We start from the raw sequence: 13104 nt of genomic DNA, 5'->3' as shown, positions 1-13104 counted from the left end.
ACTGGGCTACTGAAGTGCACAGTGGGTTCTTTCCACCCTCTGGCTTCTAGACTCAGGCGATGGTTTCCCCAGGCACCAAGCTGACAATGTATGTCCTGCTTTGCCACATCACCCATGTGTGCCTGCAACACTCATGCAGTTCTTCTGGCTATGTCTTAAGCATCCCATAACCACTGGGAGGTGTATTCTGAAACTTAGAATGTGAAGAGCCTGTAAGCTTAAGAAATGCCCTGCTCAGAAAAAGGAGGCACCCAGCCCATTCCGACACTTCAGGTCATGGTACCCTGAGACGTTTTGTAGGATGGTGCAGTGTTTCTCTGTGGGGTCAATATCTGATGCTGGGGATGGGGGTGATGCCAACATCCTTATGTTCCATAGCTTCCCACAAATAAATGTATATTCCACGTTGTGAAGGCAAACCCATCTTTGGCTTGTCCCTCTGTTAGACTAGGCACAAGTTTCGTACGCAAACTCATTTTCTTTCACAACCCCACCCGTTGGGAGGACGCTGAAGTCTCCCTCCAGCCCAAATCTCCCCTTGGACTTCTGGTGCCATATTTCCAGTGCCTTCAGGGGTTCCTCACTCAGATGTCACCTCGATGCCCACACGGATGTTGTCATATCCCCTTTAACGAACCCCGGTCCAAATTTCCAGTGTCGGTAATAGCGTTCTCGCAGCCACTCAGTTCTATAACCTGAGTCATTTTCCTTGTCGCCCTTTCCCTATGCTTTGTATTCAGGATGTTATCAAGTATGATTGTTTCATCTCGATTGTCGTTTGTTAGAGCTCCCAGCTTTCCCCCTCCATTCCTCTCCAATCCTATAAACAGCAGCTGGCCTAATATTTTTTAATGGCATTTTTCATTTTGCTTCAATACCTTGCTCCAAAATTCTAATTTAAAGGCAAAGAATGATAGAGTTGGAAAGGACTGGGGGTGCACTACAGAGCCCATTGGACTTACACTCTAAAGACCTGGGTTTCAGTCCCAGCTTCGCTCCTTTCCCTGCCATGTGACTTCGGCCAGATAACTCCTGCTTCCAGAACCTTGCACTCCTATTATTTTCTTAGGTAATAGGAATACCTAAAACCCTAGTGGTGTGAAATTTATTCAGTTAATGTCAACAAAGGGAGGGGGGCTTTGAAAACTCTAAGGTACCACACAGATATAAAATACAACTATCATCCCTCAAGATTATCTCAAGTACAATCACCTCTTATAAAGAATTACAAATTGGGCTTTTCCTTTCCTGAACTTGCATAGCCCTTTTCTGGACAATTGCTTGTATTCAGATTTGCAGTTTGTGTTGCATAGTGTGCCCCCTGCTGTTATCTGCTGGTTTTACATCTTGCCTGTCCAGGAGGATGGTAAACCACCGGAGGGGAACAACGTATATTCTCTCCTATTTCTCTCCCAGCAGAGTGCCAGTCAACCAATCCCGTGTGCACTGATTGATCACCAAAGGTATACTGATATGCACAAGGCACATATTAATAGATGATTACATTTCAATGAAATATAATAACAACCCTTGCACTCCAAGATCTCATAGCCTGGCTTGGAAGAACTAAGAACTGCAAGAACTAAGATGTATAAGGCAGTTACCATGCTAGCAAAGGATACATAAGCATTTAAAGGTGATGGAGCCCCTCCAGGCGGGGATAGTGGGAAAGGATTGGTGGACAGGGACGATCTGAGCCAGGTCTTGAAGGATGGGTGAGGTCTGGATAGGTGGAGATGGGGGGAATGCGGGAAGGAGGGAACAGGCCAGATGAGCTGGAGTGGAGGTTTCACGGAAGTGAGTGGTAAGTGAAGGGACTGGATATGCAGGCTGGATGGGACAGTAGGAGGCCTTGAATGGTGGCCTCAGTGATGTGTACTCTACCCTGGCAATCAGATGACATTGAAAGTTTTTGCACAGGGGGTGATATGCTCAAGACAATCTTTTGGGAGTGTTAAGCTGGGGCTGACACTAAATACGTATTGACTGGAGAAAACAGGAGAGTGTGTAGGTATTCATCTGTCTCTGTGTGGCTGGTTCTGTATGGGTGACTGCATGGGGACTGCAGCCTTAAAATCCTGCCAGAAATCGACATACAAATAGCCAGGCAACTGCACTGAAAGCTTTCTATTTTTCAGCAAATAGTGTCACATGAAAATCTCCTAATCTCTTGACATTTCCTGTATCTACATCAACTCGAATCGCTCTTTTACCACCACAATCAGAGAGGCCTGACAGCCATACACAGGCTAAGCTGGCCTAGCAGAGAAGGGCCCCTTTTTCCTTCCTCTCTCCAAATAGTTGCTGGCTTAAAGCTCGTAGCATGCCATTTCACGTAATTGTGTTGTTCACGCAAGATGACAATCTTCCCAAAGCTATTTTGTGGTTCAGGAAGAGGAAAATATGAAACAGATTTCTTCTTTTTTTTTTTTTTTGAGAAAGAGAATTGTTTTAGTTCCTTGCAAAATAAAATAATTGATCTCTAAGTCCAATTTTTCTGCATCATTTAAAAGACATTTTCTAAGAACCCTGTGACCTTCTTCCCACACACCTTCTCTTCACCCTGGGCCTCTGCTGGCCACACACACACACCACAGCTGGTACTTCCAGCTCTGTCTACCGTCATTACAATCAAAGAGCTTTTACCAAGCACCCACATGAGCTGGCACTGTTAGGATTACTTACAAAATGTATCTTGTTGAATCACGAGAGCACAGTGCCTAAAAAAAACCCCAAAGCCACATGGTCGGTTAAGATAATGGAATTGTTTCTCTGAGGGGAAGGTAGGCGATTAACCTCTTGGGTCATATATAACAAAACTGAGTGCAGACCTCCTTGAGAGGAACTTTTTCAGAGAGGAGTGCTTGTCAGAACTTCACTCCACCTTTTTCTGCCGCTTTACCACCAATGAGAAAGAGTCCCCCAGGCCTGGCCCCAGGAGTTCGGGCTTATGGCCTAATGACAGATAAGACTAAATGAGAATGGGGCTCCCTCCTGGGGCAGCACATCTGTATTCCAGGCTGCCACACGGCCTCCATGGGGCTGCATCTAGGACCTGAATGTTTTATTGAACCATTAGTAGTGAATTTTCCGCTTGGATTCCCTGCTGCTTGGAGACAAAAGGCACCAGGGGGCTCCCAGTCGGGGCTCAGGGCTGGGGTGGAAACATTCTAATTTGCATTCCATAACTGCTTGTGCGTGGTATAGTATGAACACACACAGACCATTCCCTCTTCACAAACATAAATGTACATATTCTTGTTCATTCAGCAAACACGGACTGAGGGTGTCAGACACTGTGTTAGGGGTCAGGCAGACAGACAAGAATGAGACAGGATCCCGTCTGCAGCGCATCGTAGCCCTGGAAGCTTGAAAAACGCATTTAGGTTTCACACAAAGCAGTACATGTCCCAAATATGAATAGATTCCTGAGGGTTTTAAATTAATGAGCGATAAAGTCAGAGGAGAGAAGTAAAAGAAGGCCAGATGACTACAACTGGGTAAAATGATATGGCACAGATTGGTAGGAAACAAGAAAGAAATCATTGACATGGTGATTTTTCTTTCATTTCAAAATTTTATTTCATGTTGTTACGGTAATATTTATATAGTGAAGTAGAAAAAAACTTAAGGTTAGATGAGAGAACCTTTCAGATATATCCAGAGTCTTTGCAAGCAATATAATATTCTCTCACACATATTCAGGAAATATTTGCTAAATGAATAAATGTTGTATCACATAAACATTAATCCCAATAATTGTCAGGGATAGAAAGAACACCCATTGGACAGAAAATGATATTTTCCCCAGAATGAAAATCGTTTTGTTTTCTCTGACTATACAAGCAGTACATGTTCATTGTAACAAAAAATATTTAGACTGTACAAAAAAAGCATAAAAAAGCAAGTAAAAATTCACCTGGAGACCTCCATAGATATAATCACTGATCTCTGACAAAGGAATAGAGAAAACACAATGGAGCAAAGAGAGTCTTTTCAACAAATGGTGCTGGAACATCTGGACACCACATGCAAAAAAATGAATCTAGATAGGCACAGACCTTACACCCTTCACAAAAATTAACTCAAAATTCATCCAACCCTAAATGTAAAACACAAAACTATGAAACTCCAAGAAGATAACAGAGGAAAAATCTTGATTATGAAGATGACATTTTAGATACGATACCAAAGGAACAATCCATGAAGAGACTTGATAGGCTGGGCTTCATTAACACGAAAAACTTCCTTTTTGCAAAAGACAGTATCAAGAGAATGCTGAAGACAAGCCATAGACTGGAAGAAAATATTTGCAAAAGACACATGTGATGAAGGACTGTTGTCTGTAATATACAAAGAACTCTTAAAACTCAACAATAAGAAAACAACCTGATTAAAAAATGGACCAAAGACTAACAGACACCTCACCAAAGAAGACATACAGATGGCAAAAAAGTACATTAAAAGATGTACAACATTGTATGTCATCAGGGAAATGCACATGAAAACAATGAGATACCACTACATACCTATTAGAATGGCCAAAGTCTGGAACACTGACAACACCAAAGGATGTGGAGCAACAGGAACTCTCGTTCATTGCTAGTGGAATTGCAAAATGGCACAGCCACGTTGGAAGATATTTTGGTGGTTACTTAAAAAACTAAACATACTTTTACCATATAATCCAGGAGTCAGGCTTCTTGTATTTACTCAAAGAGACTGAAAACTTATGTCCACACAAAAATCTGCACACAGATGTTTATAGCAGATTGATTCATAATTACCAAAACCTAAGCAACCAACATGTCCTTCAGTAAGTGAATGAATAAATAAACTGTGGTACATGCAGACAATGGAATATTATTTAGCACTAAAAGGAAATGAACTATCAAAAACATGCAGGAAGTTTAAATGCATGTAACTAATTGAAAAAAGTCAGTCTGAAAAGGCTGCTTACTATATGAGTCCAACTATATGACATTCTGGAAAAGGCGAAACTATGGAGACAGTAAAAAGATCAGTGGTTGCCAGGTGTTGGGGAGGAGGAGGTAGAACACAGAAGATTTTGGGGGCAGTGATAGTACTCTATATGATACTATAATGATGGATATATGTCATTATACATTTGTCCAAACCCACAGAATGTACAACACCAAGAGTGAACCTTAATGTAAGCTATGGACTCTGGGTAATAATGATGTGTCAATGTAGGTTCATCAATGATAACAAATGTCCCACTCTGGTGTGGAATGTTGATAATGGGGAAGGCTGTGCATGTGTGGGGCAGGCGCGTCTATGGGAAGTCTCTAATTTCTTCTCAATTTTGCTGTGAACATAAAACTGCTGTAAAAAATAAAATCTTTCACAAAAATTTATCTCTAATTCCATCTCTCAGAGACTAATCCTATTCATATTTGGTTGTATAGACCACCAAACTTTTCTTTATGTCTGTATCTTTAAAACTCGATCACCATGCTCACAGCAGCATTGTTCACAATAGCCAAAAGATGGAAACAACACGTGTCCATCAACACTGAATAGATAAACAAAGTGCGTATATACATACAATGGAATATTATGTGATCTTAGAAAGGAAGGAAATTTTGACACATGCTACAACATGGATGAACCTTGAAGACATTATACTAAGTGAAATAAGTCAGTCACAAGTTGCCAGAGGCTGGTGGGAGGGAACAGCATGGGGTTGTTTAATGTGTATAGTCTCAGTTTGGGAAGATGAAAAAGTTCTGGAGATGGATGGTGGTGATGGTTGCACAAAGTAAATGTACTTAATGCCACTGAATCGTACACTTAAAATGGTTAAAATGGCCAAATTTATGTTATGTATATTTCACCACAATAAAAAATGTTCAATTAAAATAAAACTCTACCAACACACACACACACACACACACACACACACACACCTACCTTGGTTAAAAGTGTAAAAAAAACTCACTCAAATTCTTTTCAGCAAAAACGGAAGACTTTAAATACAGAAACATCTCCTAGAAACCAATGGCAGGCATGCTGCTGCTAGCTTTTTAGGAGGCTGGGACTAAGAACCAAAGCTTTAGAACCAGGGAGCCTCTCTTTCAGTCTCGCAGTCTTGTCTGTCTCTGCAGTTGCATGGTCTCTTTTCTGCATCATTCTGGGCATCTGTTTCTTCCATCTCTCAATCTGGGTTGGTTTTCTCTGCTTTTCCAAGCATGTGGTGGAAGGTAGCTGCCCTCAGGGTTTACTTGTCCTTTATTAAATTTGTTTTTCTTAAGAAAAAAACAACAAAAACATTCAATTTTTAGGTTTGAGTGACCAGCCTAAATGGTTTACTATTTCGAAATCCCAACTGCAAAATCCTAGGAAAGAGATGATTTACTACTCCCAAACTTGTCTTGAAAAATTCCAAGCCCATAGAAAAGTTGAAAGAATAGAGAAATAAACCTTCCATCAGATTCATGCTTGTTAACATTTTGCTATGTTCACGTGCTTTCTCTCTCTCTCTCTCTCCACACACATATGTGGGGGTTTTTTGGCTGAACCATTTGAAAGTAAGCTGTAGATATCATGACGCTTCTCCCCTGAATTCTTCAGCATGATCTCCTAAAGATGTTCTTTTTCTGAACAACGATACCTTTATCACACCTATGAAAAGTAACCACAATTCAACCCTATCATCTAATGTCTCGTATGCATTCAAAGTTTCCTGTGTCCCACAGTCTCCTTTGTAATTTTTTAAAAATCAAGGATCCAGTTAAGGTTTTTATATTGCATATTTTTGGTCACTTTAAAATCTAGAGCAGTCACCCTGCCCTCTTTCGTGTTTCTTTGATGTTGACTGTTTTGAAGCATTCTGGCCAGTGGCTCATAGAATGTCCTTCATTCTGGATTTGTCTGGTGTTTCTTTATGATTAGATTCAGATTAAACATATATTTTTTTGGTAAAACAATTACTTAGGTGATGTCATATATTTCTTATTTCATCCCATCAGTATGCAACTTCTGGTGATAATAAGTTTGATTACTTAGTTAATATATTGTAGTAACCACCAATTCTTTCCATTGTAATGATACATCTGAACTTTCTAATCAATAAGAAATCTATAGGGTGACCATTTTGAGACTGTGTGAATATTCTATTTCTCTATAACTTTTACCCAGTATTTTTTCCAGTTTTATTGAAAAATAATTGACATATATCACTGTATAAGGTGAATGACATGATGGTTTGATTTACATATATTGTGATATGATTACCACAGTAGGTTCATCTAACATCCACTTTCTCATATAGATACAATGAAAAGACAAGAAAAAAATGAAAAAAACATTTTCTCCTTGTGATGAAAACTCATGAGATTTACTCTCTTAACAACTTTCCTATATATTATACAGGATATTAGTTATAGTCACCATGTTACATTACATGCCTAGTACTTATTTACCTTATAACTGGAAGTTTGTACCTTTTGACCACCTTCCTCCAATTTCCCCTCCCCCAACCCTCTGCATCTGGTAACCACAAGTCTGATGTCTCTTTTCTGAGTTTGGGTTTTTAAATATATATATATATATATATATATATATATATATATCCCACATATAAGTGATATATTACAGTATTTGTTTTCCTATCTGACTTCTTTCACTTAGTATATGCCTTTAAGTTTCATCCCTGTTGTCTCAAATTACCCAGTATTTTTAAATGGTATTTCCCTGAATCGATTGTTATGTTTGAGGTTACAAAGTGATAGTTTTCTATCATTCCTTCCTTTTATTTTTTTAAGAAATTTTATTGGGGAACAGTGTGTTTTTCCAGGACCCATCAGCTCCAAGTCAAGTAGTTGTCTTCAATCTAGTTGTGGAGGGTGCAGCTCCTTGGTTCATGTGGGAATCGAACCGGCAACCTTGGTGTTATGAGCCTGCGCTCTAACCCCCTGAGCTAACCAGCCATCCCTCCTTCCTTATTTTTAAATGACATTATTGTAATGTCAAGGAGAGCTTTCCCCACTTTCCTTCTTTTCCTCCTCTGTAGGAGCACTATAGAATGTATATTTTAAAAAAAACCCTCAATGTATTTATTGTAAGTACTTACTGTAATTATTATTATTATTATTATTATTATTGATACTCAAATTGTCCCAAATTTGCCCACTGTGAGTCCTTTAACTTGGTTTCTGTGTCCTGAGCTGACCCATTCATCTTTGTATACTTCGCATTTTCTGGCACAATATCTTCCAGAATTATCTTACACTGCCTTGCCCTGCATCTGGAATCCACCAAAAGAGAGAATCTGAATGGCTTACCATGAATCTGTTACCCCTTACTCTTCACGCCAGTGGGTTTTTTGTTTGTTTTTTTTTTTGTGGGGTCTATGGGGTAAGGACCCTATGAAACAAAACTTCCTGCTTTGTGTGTGTGTGTTGGGGGCGGGGGGAGGAGGAGGGACCAAGGGACTTGCTCTTGGGTGCTGAAAAAATCTGGAAAGTTTAATATTCCAGGACACCAAGACTAGGACCAAGTGCCTAGCCAAGCCTTACCCATGTTACCTTTTTGGGACATCTCCATCCCTCTTTCCACTTCCAACTTACCTGTTTGTTCATTCGAATCCCATTTTACCTGTGTGAAAATGCTGGTGGGGGCACAACAGTTTAATTTATTTGGGCCTCTCACCTCCCTAGAGATCCATATTCAGACAAATTCTCATAATTTCAGCTAATATTTTCTGATGTCCCACTATGTGCCAGGATAGTTGATTTCACAGACATTTTCCCATTTAGACTTCAAAACAACCACACAAAATAGATACTGTTATTCTCATTTTACAAATGAGGACAGGAATGTCAGATTAAGTAACATGCTCATGGTCACAAGCAGAGTGGTAGAGTCCAGACTTGAGTCAGTTCTTCAGACCCCAAATGTGGCACATTCTCTCCTGTTCTTTATAATCCTATATGTGAAAACAACATGGTACCCTAATACAGTCTGTCACCAAGTGAGTATCTACTATGTGTTCACATTGTATCAGGCATGTTTAAGGAGATATTTATTAAGTACTGACTGTGTGAAGAATATTAAATTTGTTAACGTAGCAAGTGATTAGAAGACAATATTCCCATTGTTCAGGGCTTTATACTCTCATTTGGGAGCGAGGGAAACACCTGGAAAGACTCATAGAAAAATAGGTGTAGGTTAGCTTGAAGAATGTGAAAAAGGTGCTATAAAAATGTCTAATGAATAGATTCTGTAACAGCTGTGATATGTTATTTCAACTTGTTTGAAGAACGTTGTGAAAAAAGTATTGAGCCAGGAGCCAAAAGACTTTCGTGATAATTAGACACTTTTAAATTGAGTGCCTACTGTATACCAGGTATTTCACATATGGTAGATGCTCTAATCCTCAAAGCACCCTGTTAGTGACTGAGCTGTGTCCTCCAAAAATCCGTATGTTGAAGCTACTGTGTTTAGAGATAGAGCCTTTCAAGAGGTAACTGAGGTTAATGAGGTCATAAGGGTGGGGCTTCTAATCCAATATGACTAGTGTCCCTATATGAAGAGGATGAGACACCAGGAATGAATGCCTACAGAGGAAAGGCCATGTGAGGACACAGTTAGAAGGTGGCCATCTGCAAGGCAAAGAGAGAGGCAGCAGGAAAAACCAACCCTGCAGCCACCTTGATCTTGTACTTCCAGTCTCCAGAACTCTGAGAAAATGAACTTCTGTTTTTTAAGCCACTCAGTCTATGGTCTTTTGTTATAGCAGCCTTCACACAATAATACACAGCTGTTCAGAAAGGAAGTAGGACCTCCACTTCTCAGATAAAGAGAACAAGGTTCAGAAAGGCAAAGAAAGCTTTCCCAAATTCCTGCAGAAAGGAAGTGGTGATGCCAGAATTCAAATCCAGGTCTGTCTCACACCGAAGCTATGGCTTTTTGTTTCACTGTACTCTCTTTTGATCAAGTTCTGGCACTATCACAGCTGAAATAAATGCCATAAAGGCAAGGATGATGTCAATTTGCCTACTATTGTATCCCTATGGCCTGCTACAGTACCAGTCACGGCACTCAAATGTTTGTTGACTGAATATCTTTGTCCTAAAGAGCTTTATGATTTGGTTTAGGTAAGAAACCAAGCAAATAGATAACCCACATCACACCATTGTTATGGTGGAGAATTGTGGAACAGCAGGTCTGGGAAGGAAAAGTTCAGGGTGGCCTGAAAGAGGAGAGAAGCTTCCAGAAGGTAGATGGAACTCCAGTGGGACCTGAACTTGCAGGACACCAGGAAAAATAGTCACCATCAGGGTTGAATGGCATACTTCTTTATCTTTTATATTATAAGTTATTCTACGAATACATTACAGAAGTGAAAATAGAGGGATAGTGAAAACTTTATTAAAATTTTAATAAGAATTCAAACATAGCAAACCTCTTTATATCAAATAAATTTTGGGGCACAAACATGATAAATGAAAACAATGTTATCACATATCCCCTTAGCAAACTGGGATGGTCCAGGTTTTTGGTCACAAAATATTGCGTGAGGAAGTATTTCCTTTGCCTGATTAACTCTTTTTGTCCTTAAAAATACGTTGTTCACAAAATGATTTTTAAATTAGAGAAAAATTATTAGGATATTGTCACCTGAGGACGCATTGTCTTAGATTTCACTTACAGAATAAATTTTACCATCATTATTAGAGTCTGGAGTGCTGCTCTCTGTCTCATTTCATCTTCTAGTTTGTCTAATAATTTGAAATGTCTTCCTCTGTTCATTTACTTTCCTCTGCCTTTAAGGTTAGAAAATTTGAATTGTCATTTGTACTCAGTGAAGGCTAAAAGCAGGCTAAATGGATGGTGTCTATTGCCTTCTTTTATACCTTCTTGAGAGATGATGTATTTTTTTGGCAATAAGAAAACTGATTTCTTCACTATTGCATCCTATTTCTAGACAACTCCATCATTCTTCCATTTTAAAATTATTTTTGTCTTTTTTAGCATAGTTTGGAACAATTGATGAGTAATGTGAGGAACGATGATTAACGATAATTCCCAGGTAATGGAAGAATGATGTGTTGCAAGATAAAAGAAAAATAAGATTGTTAAGATCCCACATTGTATCTTAGACACATCACCCTTAGATAGAAGGGTCCATTTGTAATTGCAAGATAGAATAAGTTTTATCCAATTAAAAATATGTAAATTCTCTTTTTGTTCTTTGGAAGACTTCTAAGAAAGAAGAAAGTCATAAAATAGCAATTCTTATGAATAGTTAGGACTCAAAGAAGAAATGCAAAAGGGAAATTGGGAAAGTAGGTATGTACATCAGCTGTGTGGGACAGGGTTGGCAAATGGGTACAACAGAGAGAGGCAATACAGCACCATGCCTATGGGAGTTAGTGTGTAGATCAGATGGATCACAGGTGATGTTTTGTTGGGAAGTAGGGGGCATCAGGTTGGAGGTCTGATGGCGGCCACCATTGAGCAATGTGGACTCTATTCTGTAAGGCTAGTCACAGCCACTCTGAAAGGTTTTGAGCATGCTGTGCGCAAACATTTTCTGGCTGTTTTCTGCTATGATGGTGCAACTTTATTCCCAAGGGAAAAAAAATTAGCTTTTAACATGTAATAAAAATCCTACATAAGAATCTGAACATTCAGTTCAGAGCATTATACATTTATTTTTAAGTACTTCCATATGTATTACATTCTTTTACACAAATTAAGAACCCACATGCTGTCTTCCAAGCCAATTAAAACCATACACATATTAACAAATAAACTACTTCGTTAAACCCCATTTCATTGGGAATTTGCACTGACTCCACAGGCCTTGAATGTTTCAGGCACCACACTGGCTTGCCAATAGGGGGTGTGATGAAAAATACTAGACTTCTCAGCCTGGAAAAGTGAAGTTTAAGAGGGAATGTGATCGTAAGTTCTGAAATGGTAAGTGCAGGAGATAAATTGAATATGCCTTTGTTTTTCAAATTCTGGAAGACTCTCATAGGAAAGATGCTTGTGGGACCATTATCCCAAGAGGTGGTAGTGCCTGAAAAGTAATTTCAAAGATTAAGATAGATGTGGGGATGACAGTCAGCACTGGTTATTAAAGAAAACTGAGTGTTTTGGGTGGCCGTTCCCCGAGAGGTCATTGTCAAGGGTGTACATTTCCAGCTGCTTAGGCAGAGCCACACCTAGGAGACAGGTGTGCACCAAGTTGAGCATCTTGTTTTCAGAACACATGCCCATTCACTTTGTTTACATTAAGTATAATTGATATATAACATTATATTAGCTTCAGGTGTACAACATGGTGATTCAATATTTATATACACTGAGAAATGATCTCCACAATATTGATTTCTTTTTTATAAAACAAAACAATCATTTATTGTTGACTGGGCTTAGGGAGTGGTTCTCACATGTGGAGATTGCCATCAGATGGTGACTGGGGGTGGAGTCATCTCAAAGGCTGTCTGTTTGTTCAGATCCTGACTGGGGCTGAGGACTGTAAACCTTTCACTTGGCTTCTCCATTGTCACCTGGGCTTTCTCGCCAATCCCATGGCGGCTGGCATTGAAGAACAAGCAGCCCAGGAGAGGAAGAACACCCTTTATAACCTAGCCTTGGAAGTCACATAGTGTCACTTGTGCTGCATTTGAGTCCCTAAGTGCAGCCCAATTCAAGGACAGGGAAATTAGACTCTGTCTCTTAATGGGGGGCATGTTGACTTAACAAAAAAATTCTGGTTATCCTTGCCACATACTGATAATCATTATACCTAACATCTCGCCCTTGTCCATCAATCAATCATTCAGCAAGTATTTATTGTTGAGACTTTTTTCCCATATTGACATCTGAATAGAGCTTTATACTTTCAAAGCACTTTCATATCCATTATTTTACTTGATATTCTGAACAACCATGTATAAAAAGCCTGTGTATATTTTATTACTTCCATTTTTTTTTCAGATAAAGCAAGAAGAGACTAGGGAACTCATCCAAGTCCCTGAGCTGGTGCCTGGTCCAGAGGTCATTCAAACCCCTCTTGGTCCTGGGACCATGTTCTTTCACTCCTTACCCAGAGCACCACCATCTCTC

The sequence above is a fragment of the Hipposideros armiger genome, unplaced genomic scaffold (genome assembly GCF_001890085.2).
Source record: "Hipposideros armiger isolate ML-2016 unplaced genomic scaffold, ASM189008v1 scaffold_27, whole genome shotgun sequence".
Taxonomy (NCBI): Eukaryota; Metazoa; Chordata; class Mammalia; order Chiroptera; family Hipposideridae; genus Hipposideros; species Hipposideros armiger.
This window is presented reverse-complemented; position numbering follows the sequence as displayed.